The sequence below is a fragment of the Oncorhynchus clarkii genome, chromosome 17 (genome assembly GCF_045791955.1).
Source record: "Oncorhynchus clarkii lewisi isolate Uvic-CL-2024 chromosome 17, UVic_Ocla_1.0, whole genome shotgun sequence".
Lineage (NCBI taxonomy): Eukaryota > Metazoa > Chordata > Actinopteri > Salmoniformes > Salmonidae > Oncorhynchus > Oncorhynchus clarkii.
In genome coordinates this window covers 78,537,720-78,547,719 of record NC_092163.1, presented here as the reverse complement: position 1 = coordinate 78,547,719, position 10,000 = coordinate 78,537,720, and the positions used below count along the sequence as shown (strand labels likewise).

Genomic DNA, 10,000 nt, shown 5'->3' with positions numbered 1-10,000 from the left:
AGAGATAGTGGTAGAGGTAGTGGTAGAGGTAGTGGTAGAGGTAGTGGTAGAGGTAGAGGTAGTTGTAGAGATAGTGGTAGAGGTAGTGGTAGTGGTAGTGGTAGAGGTAGAGGTAGAGGTAGTAGTAGAGGTAGAGGTAGAGGTAGAGGTAGTGGTAGTGGTAGAGGTAGTGGTAGAGGTAGAGATAGTGGTAGAGATAGTGGTAGAGGTAGAGGTAGAGGTAGTGGTAGTGGTAGAGGTAGTGGTAGAGGTAGAGGTAGTGGTAGTGGTAGTGGTAGTGGTAGTGGTAGAGGTAGTGGTAGAGGTAGAGGTAGAGGTAGTGGTAGAGGTAGAGGTAGAGGTAGAGGTAGAGATGCAGCGGTGCACCTTGCCAACTCATTGTCTGTCTCCCTGTGTTTGTGATGACTGCTAATTGATATCTGAATATGATCCCAGAATCACACGCACGCCCACACACAGACACACACAGACACACACACACGCACGCCCACACACAGACACACACAGACACACACAGACACACACACACACACACACACACACACACACACACACACACACACACACACACACACACACACACACACACACACACACACACACACACAGAGAGAGAGAGATTCACATACTGTAGGCACCACACACACACACACACACACACACACACACACACACTGCACTGTTCTTCAAGTAAAGGTATTTCTGTAACAATGGAGATTGTTAGAAGTGGTCCTTGTGCATACTGCAGTACCAAGCAAAAAGGCAGCACCTGCTCGTTTGATCTAAAATGAGTTAATGTCATTCATTTTTGCTACATTAAATACATCCTTAATCCCGTGGACAAGTATCCTGCCTCTGTTGTATTGTGTTCAGGAGAAAATGGGGGTCATGTTTTTAATTTTTTAATTTTTTTATTTCACCTTTATTTAACCAGGTAGGCAAGTTGAGAACAAGTTCTCATTTACAATTGCGACCTGGCCAAGATAAAGCAAAGCAGTTCGACAGATACAACGACACAGAGTTACACATGGAGTAAAACAAACATACAGTCAATAATACAGTATAAACAAGTCTATATACGATGTGAGCAAATGAGGTGAGATAAGGGAGGCAAAGGCAAAAAAAAGGCCATGGAGGCAAAGTAAATACAATATAGCAAGTAAAACACTGGAATGGTAGATTTGCAGTGGAAGAATGTGCAAAGTAGAAATAAAAATAATGGGGTGCAAAGGAGCAAAATAAATAAATAAATTAAATACAGTAGGGAAAGAGGCAGTTGTTTGGGCTAAATTATAGGTGGGCTATGTACAGGTGCAGTAATCTGTGAGCTGCTCTGACAGTTGGTGCTTAAAGCTAGTGAGGGAGATAAGTGTTTCCAGTTTCAGAGATTTTTGTAGTTCGTTCCAGTCATTGGCAGCAGAGAACTGGAAGGAGAGGCGGCCAAAGAAAGAATTGGTTTTGGGGGTGACTAGAGAGATATACCTGCTGGAGCGTGTGCTACAGGTGGGAGATGCTATGGTGACCAGCGAGCTGAGATAAGGGGGGACTTTACCTAGCAGGGTCTTGTAGATGACATGGAGCCAGTGGGTTTGGCGACGAGTATGAAGCGAGGGCCAGCCAACGAGAGCGTACAGGTCGCAATGGTGGGTAGTATATGGGGCTTTGGCGACAAAACGGATTGCACTGTGATAGACTGCATCCAATTTGTTGAGTAGGGTATTGGAGGCTATTTTGTAAATGGCATCGCCAAAGTCGCGGATTGGTAGGATGGTCAGTTTTACAAGGGTATGTTTGGCAGCATGAGTGAAGGATGCTTTGTTGCGAAATAGGAAGCCGATTCTAGATTTAACTTTGGATTGGAGATGTTTGATATGGGTCTGGAAGGAGAGTTTACAGTCTAACCAGACACCTAAGTATTTGTAGTTGTCCACGTATTCTAAGTCAGAGCCGTCCAGAGTAGTGATGTTGGACAGGCGGGTAGGTGCAGGTAGAGATCGGTTGAAGAGCATGCATTTAGTTTTACTTGTATTTAAGAGCAATTGGAGGCCACGGAAGGAGAGTTGTATGGCATTGAAGCTTGCCTGGAGGGTTGTTAACACAGTGTCCAAAGAAGGGCCAGAAGTATACAGAATGGTGTCGTCTGCGTAGAGGTGGATCAGAGACTCACCAGCAGCAAGAGCGACCTCATTGGTGTATACAGAGAAGAGAGTCGGTCCAAGAATTGAACCCTGTGGCACCCCCATAGAGACTGCCAGAGGTCCGGACAGTTAGCAGTAACTGCTTAAAAAGTTTACTCTGAAACCAAGGTAAATAAAATCAATTTCTCCTCTAATTTCCACTCTATGAGCAGTTACTGACTTTTTGCTTGGTAGAGCAGTGTGGAGTTGTATGGGAACATGAGCCAACCTGACTTTTCTCCCAGCTGTTCATACTCAGATTGGAGGGGAACATTCTGTGTGGATTGTTACTTTGCTACTTAGGTACTTCAAGCAATTGTAATTTCCCCACAACATATGGGGTTTTAAAACCAAGCCAAGATTTTACCTTTATTCTCAAATGGTTCGGGGACAGTCCGTGACGATAGTTTGACTCTTCCACGGTGCAGTGTGTCAGCGCTCCATCTCCTGCCATGTGTAACGCACTTTGATGCTTGTAAGGCTGAGCTGATTTTTGGGGGAACGATGACGTTAAGACGAGAATAAAATTAAAAAAACAGATGACTGAGCTTCCAAAGTTAGGTAGCTAGCCTAGCGTCACGGCTAAATCCTCTCCTTTGATAGGTGACTAGGAAGATTTTAAAGCCCTCTGGCATCTGGATTATAGCTGTGCAAAGTCGAGTGCTTTATCACAGCATGCAGAGGCTAATACGGCTGAGGGGCTTGGAGGGAGAGGAGAGGAGAGGAGAGGAGAGGAGAGGAGAGGAGAGGAGAGGAGAGGAGAGGAGAGGAGAGGAGAGGAGAGGAGGAAAGGGAAGGAGGAGAGAGTAGAGGAATGGAGGAAGGGGGACAAGAGGAGGGGGGGACATTAGGAGAGGAGCTTTTTGAGAGGACAGGAGCGGGGGGAAGAGAAGAGAGGGGACAAGAAGGAGAGGAGACGGGAGGAGAGGAGAGGAGGGGAGGGGAGAGAAGATGGGATGGGGAGGGGTGGGGTCAGGAGTAAGGAGAGAGGACAGGCGAGGAGAGAATGGGAGAAGAGATAGGACAGGAGAGGAGTTAAGAGAAGAGGAGAGGAAAGGAGAGGAGAGGAGATTGAATGGGGAGGGGTGGGGTCAGGAGTAAGGAGAGAGGACAGGAGAGGAAAGAAGGGGAGATGAGAGGAGAGGAGAGAAGGGGAGAGGAGAGAGAACAGGAGAGGAGGGAAGAGAAGAGTGGAGGAGAGGAAAGGAGAGGAGAGGAGAGGAGAGGAGAGGAGAGGAGAGGAGAGGAGAGGAGAGGAGAGGAGAGGAGGAAAGGGAAGGGAAGGGAAGGAGGAGAGAGTACAGGAAGGGAGGAAGGGGGGCATGAGGAGAGGGGGCCATGAGGAGGGTATTTGGAGAGGACAGGAGAGGAGGGAAGAGAAGAGGAGAGGAGAGAAGGGGAGAGGAGAGGAGATGAGAGGAGGAGAGGAGCTTTTTTTGTTGACTAACTATTCCAGTTGTCTCTTGTGTTCTGAGGTAAAACTCAATAAATCTCAGCTGGTGATTTACAATTACAATACTTTATTCCCATTATTTATATAGATCACAGGAGGGTGGTGGCACCTTAATTGGGGAGGAGGACGGGCTTGTGTTAATGACTGGAGTGGAATGGGATCAAATACATCAGACACATGGTTTCCATGTGTTTGTTGCCATTCCATTTGTTCCGTTCCGGCCGTTGTTATGAGCCGTTCTCCCCTCTGCAGCCTCCTGTGATGTAGTTGGGTCAGCAGCAACAGAGAGAGCATACAGATGCAGGGACAGAGTAGTGTGTAGCGAGTCTATATACTGGAGATGGGTGGATCTGTCAACACAGACTCTGAGGCCCTTCCGAGTCTGAGGTTACACCGATTACTCTGGTCTAGGGCTGTCCGCATTTAGGCTGTTCGATAGGCTGTTGGTTGACCAAGATTTTGTTTTAGTCGAGCTGTGGCAAATATATTTTTTATTAAATTATGGCACACGAGACACTTGTCTGATTCATGCCTGTCTGAGTGGACTAATCCATTGTGTAGGTCTGTCTGAGTGGACTAATCCATTGTGTAGGTCTGTCTGAGTGGACTAATCCATTGTGTAGGTATGTCTGAGTGGACTAATCCATTGTGTAGGTCTCTCTGAGTGGACTAATCCATTGTGTAGGTATGTCTGAGTGGACTAATCCATTGTGTAGGTCTCTCTGAGTGGACTAATCCATTGTGTAGGTCTGTCTGAGTGGACTAATCCATTGTGTAGGTCTGTCTGAGTGGACTAATCCATGGTGTAGGTCTGTCTGAGTGGACTAATCCATTGTGTAGGTATGTCTGAGTGGACTAATCCATTGTGTAGGTCTGTCTGAGTGGACTAATCCATTGTGTAGGTCTGTCTGAGTGGACTAATCCATTGTGTAGGTCTGTCTGAGTGGACTAATCCATTGTGTAGGTCTGTCTGAGTGGACTAATCCATTGTGTAGGTCTGTCTGAGTGGACTAATCCATTGTGTAGGTCTGTCTGAGTGGACTAATCCATTGTGTAGGTATGTCTGAGTGGACTAATCCATTGTGTAGGTATGTCTGAGTGGACTAATACATTGTGTAGGTCTCTCTGAGTGGACTAATCCATTGTGTAGGTCTCTCTGAGTGGACTAATCCATTGTGTAGGTCTGTCTGAGTGGACTAATCCATGGTGTAGGTCTGTCTGAGTGGACTAATCCATTGTGTAGGTATGTTTGAGTGGACTAATCCATTGTGTAGGTCTGTCTGAGTGGACTAATCCATTGTGTAGGTCTGTCTGAGTGGACTAATCCATTGTGTAGGTCTGTCTGAGTGGACTAATCCATTGTGTAGGTCTGTCTGAGTGGACTAATCCATTGTGTAGGTCTGTCTGAGTGGACTAATCCATTGTGTAGGTCTGTCTGAGTGGACTAATCCATTGTGTAGACACCATTATCACCAGTAGTAGTATATTTACCATTTATTACCATAATTTCTAATCTACATTGTTTGTTTGGTTAAGGTCATTTATGTTCATACAATTCAATATATTATTATTATTACAGTCTTACTGTTCTCATTGTTGGAGAGGACACGTTGTTGTGAGGCAAAATTTTTGATTTATCTCACTCTATTTTACGAGTTGTCAATTAATTCCTTGTCTTTTGTTTAGAGCGCTCCTGTCAATCTTGAGTAAGGACATGCACCTGATTATGTATAGAAATAATCCTATAGGCTACCTGGCCTGTGCGCAAATGTAGGCCTATAAATGTGCCCATTTGGGGATCTGATAGTATTTCTGATTGTCTTATCTTACCATCACAGTGGAGTTTCTCAAAGGCATTTTTTCTCCGCCTCAAAAAAGCAAGTAAACAAAGTTTGTTTTTACAGCCATTGAGAATGAAAATGGTTCCTCAATGTGGCCTATTTAAAAAAATCTTTCCAGCTTTCTCCCTTTCGATAACCACTCAGCATGAAAGGAGAAACATAATAAATGTTCTGATCTAGTGGAAACATATAGACTTACCTGATTACTTGCGCAAATATCCTACAGCTGTGTCCGTCTGTCTGTCCGGAGCTCACTGGAGCCGGAAACTCTTGAGGTTCCAGAATATTTTATCCAGTGTTGCAAGTTTGGTCGTGCAAGCTTCAGGCCAGACCCAAGTTAATAGTTGATCAAATGTTATCAAGTTCCTTGCAGACAGGCCATGCATAGCCAGTGTGATTTATGGGATATTTATTTTTATCGGGATATTTTCTACCTGCCGGCTGCAAAGTTTTGATTGGTTGCCTTTATGTAGGCTATTTTTTTTACATATTGCCAATGGCAAAATAAGTTGCTTTTGGATTTGTATAATTTGAATTTAAATCTAATTTTGATGAACCACATGACATTGATTTTGAGATATGACTACTTTAATATAAATGAAAATGAAACTGTTCCACTAAAATGTGTATATAAAAATCATAACTGGCACGCAGATCAGTAGAAATGGTACGATAACTTGGCACGCAGATCAGTAGAAATGGTACGATAACTTGGCACGCAGATCAGTAGAAATGGTACGATAACTTGGCACGCAGATCAGTAGAAATGGTACGATAACTTGGCACGCAGATCAGTAGAAATGGTACGATAACTTGGCACGCAGATCAGTAGAAATGGTACGATAACTTGGCACAAAGATCAGTAGAAATGGTACGATAACTTGGCACGCAGATCAGTAGAAATGGTACGATAACTTGGCACGCAGATCAGTAGAAATGGTACGATAACTTGGCACGCAGATCAGTAGAAATGGTACGATAACTTGGCACGCAGATCAGTAGAAATGGTACGATAACTTGGCACGCAGATCAGTAGAAATGGTACGATAACTTGGCAAGCCAAATGGAAAAGGTTACCGTCCACTAAATTCAGGAGCTTAAAAGGCAGAATCTGCGAAGGCCAGCAGAGGAGGTGGTTTGGGTTGGAAACCACGTTTAATACCATTCCATTTATTCCATCCCAGCCCAATAACAATGAGCCTGTCCTCCTATAGCTCCTCCCACCAGCCTCCTCTGCAGCAAAACACACACTCACGCACGCACACACACACACACAACCCACAGGAACACACACACGCGAACACACTGCTCAAACAGGTGACGGTAGCACAATTGAAGTGATTAGAGTCGTCTTTCTGTGTGAAAGGAAACACACGAGGAAGAACAAAAGCCGCCAGCCGTACTCGACTGCACTAGCTAGCACCAGATAAACACTGACTTTGTCCCTTTGTCACTCTCCTTCTCTCTGAAGGCTATAGATTAACAATATAACAATGCTGAATCTAAAGCCGGGAGCAGAGAGAGAAGAACACTCTTCCCCTGACTGTGACAAAGACAGATCATTGTGTTGTCCAATTTCTGGTGTGTTGACAATACTGTGTGTGTGTGTGTGTGTGTGTGTGTGTGTTCCTGTGGGTGTCGGGGAATAGATAGCTGAAGTGTTTTATCTAATAGGGTAGGCATAAGGAACAGAACTCCAGCGACAATTATTGATGACAGGCCCCACAGCAGCACAGTATTAGTTTATGGATCAAGTTTAGAGAAGACTGCGGCATTTAATGAAAAATTAATCCTCTTTCTCGACGCTCACAGTAATTTGCCCTCATGTAGGACTTCAGAACACAGGAACAGGCCGTTGAAGAGAGTAGTGTTGGAGGTTTAATCTGAAGAGAGTAGTGTCAGAGGTTTAATCTGTAGAGAGTAGTGTCAGAGGTTTAATCTGAAGAGAATAGTCGGAGGTTTAATCTGTAGAGAGTAGTGTCAGAGGTTTAATCTGAAGAGAGTAGTCGGAGGTTTAATCTGAAGAGAATAGTGTCAGGGGTTTAATCTGTAGAGAGTAGTGTCAGAGGTTTAATCTGTAGAGAGTAGTGTCAGAGGTTTAATCTGTAGAGAGTAGTCGGAGGTTTAATCTGAAGAGAATAGTGTCAGAGGTTTAATCTGTAGAGAGTAGTGTCAGAGGTTTAATCTGTAGAGAGTAGTGTTGGAGGTTTAATCTGTAGAGAGTAGTGTCAGAGGTTTAATCTGTAGAGAGTAGTGTCAGAGGTTTAATCTGAAGAGAGTAGTCGGAGGTTTAATCTGAAGAGAGTAGTGTCAGAGGTTTAATCTGTAGAGAGTAGTGTCAGAGGTTTAATCTGAAGAGAGTAGTGTCAGAGGTTTAATCTGTAGAGAGTAGTGTCAGAGGTTTAATCTGAAGAGAATAGTGTCAGAGGTTTAATCTGAAGAGAATAGTGTCAGAGGTTTAATCTGAAGAGAATAGTGTCAGAGGTTTAATCTGTAGAGAGTAGTGTCAGAGGTTTAATCTGAAGAGAGTAGTGTCAGAGGTTTAATCTGAAGAGAGTAGTGTCAGAGGTTTAATCTGTAGAGAGTAGTGTCAGAGGTTTAATCTGTAGAGAGTAGTGTCAGAGGTTTAATCTGAAGAGAGTAGTGTCAGAGGTTTAATCTGTAGAGAGTAGTGTCAGAGGTTTAATCTGAAGAGAGTAGTCGGAGGTTTAATCTGAAGAGAATAGTGTCAGAGGTTTAATCTGTAGAGAGTAGTCGGAGGTTTAATCTGTAGAGAGTAGTGTCAGAGGTTTAATCTGTAGAGAGTAGTGTCTGAGGTTTAATCTGTAGAGAGTAGTCGGAGGTTTAATCTGTAGAGAGTAGTGTCAGAGGTTTAATCTGTAGAGAGTAGTCGGAGGTTTAATCTGTAGAGAGTAGTGTCAGAGGTTTAATCTGTAGAGAGTAGTCGGAGGTTTAATCTGTAGAGAGTAGTGTCAGAGGTTTAATCTGTAGAGAGTAGTGTCAGAGGTTTAATCTGAAGAGAGTAGTCGGAGGTTTAATCTGAAGAGAGTAGTGTCAGAGGTTTAATCTGTAGAGAGTAGTGTCAGAGGTTTAATCTGAAGAGAGTAGTGTCAGAGGTTTAATCTGTAGAGAGTAGTGTCAGAGGTTTAATCTGAAGAGAATAGTGTCAGAGGTTTAATCTGAAGAGAATAGTGTCAGAGGTTTAATCTGAAGAGAATAGTGTCAGAGGTTTAATCTGTAGAGAGTAGTGTCAGAGGTTTAATCTGAAGAGAGTAGTGTCAGAGGTTTAATCTGAAGAGAGTAGTGTCAGAGGTTTAATCTGTAGAGAGTAGTGTCAGAGGTTTAATCTGTAGAGAGTAGTGTCAGAGGTTTAATCTGAAGAGAGTAGTGTCAGAGGTTTAATCTGTAGAGAGTAGTGTCAGAGGTTTAATCTGAAGAGAGTAGTCGGAGGTTTAATCTGAAGAGAATAGTGTCAGAGGTTTAATCTGTAGAGAGTAGTCGGAGGTTTAATCTGTAGAGAGTAGTGTCAGAGGTTTAATCTGTAGAGAGTAGTGTCTGAGGTTTAATCTGTAGAGAGTAGTCGGAGGTTTAATCTGTAGAGAGTAGTGTCAGAGGTTTAATCTGTAGAGAGTAGTCGGAGGTTTAATCTGTAGAGAGTAGTGTCAGAGGTTTAATCTGTAGAGAGTAGTCGGAGGTTTAATCTGAAGAGAATAGTGTCAGAGGTTTAATCTGTAGAGAGTAGTGTCAGAGGTTTAATCTATAGAGAGTAGTGTCAGAGGTTTAATCTGTAGAGAGTAGTGTCAGAGGTTTAATCTGTAGAGAGTAGTTTTGGAGGTTTAATCTGTAGAGAGTAGTGTCAGAGGTTTAATCTGTAGAGAGTAGTGTCAGAGGTTTAATCTGAAGAGAGTAGTGTCAGAGGTTTAATCTGTAGAGACTAGTGTCAGAGGTTTAATCTGTAGAGAGTAGTGTCAGAGGTTTAATCTGAAGAGAGTAGTGTCAGAGGTTTAATCTGAAGAGAATAGTGTCAGAGGTTTTATTCTGAAGAGAATTTGCATTTGGGTATCCTGGAGACTTCCATGAAACAACAACCGTACTGGCAACATCATACATTACTTCAATATCATAATATCATAAACCCAATTTCTCACCCCAAGGATGTTGCAATAGCAGCACCTATAGTGCTCCACCATTCGACATCTGGCCGTCCATCTCATGTCACCACCATGTAGTCTAATGGGCCAGTAGATAGCCTGATTCTCAATGTCTGTGTCTCAAAAAGCACGATATTCCTCATGTAGTGCACTACATAATAGTGCATTCAAGGATGGGCTAAAAAAGTAGTGCACTACAAAGGATTAGGATGGACTCCTGTCAAAAGTAGTGCACTACACAGGATTAGGATGGACTCCAGTCAAAAGTAGTGCACTAGATTTGGAATTGGTTATGTTGGGCCATGGTCAACAGTAGTGCACTACATAGGGAATAGGGTGCTATCTGAGACGCAGGCCTATAATAGCCCTGTTTTCTCC

The 10,000-nt window shown here is 43.5% G+C and overlaps 1 protein-coding gene across 1 annotated transcript in view; it reads left to right on the top strand.

Annotated features, from left to right (window-relative positions):
* The window catches only part of LOC139369947 (glutamate receptor interacting protein 2b), a 278,884-nt gene that overhangs the window by 141,085 nt on the left and 127,799 nt on the right, over positions 1-10,000 (top strand). The gene's annotated exons all lie outside the window — the stretch shown is intronic.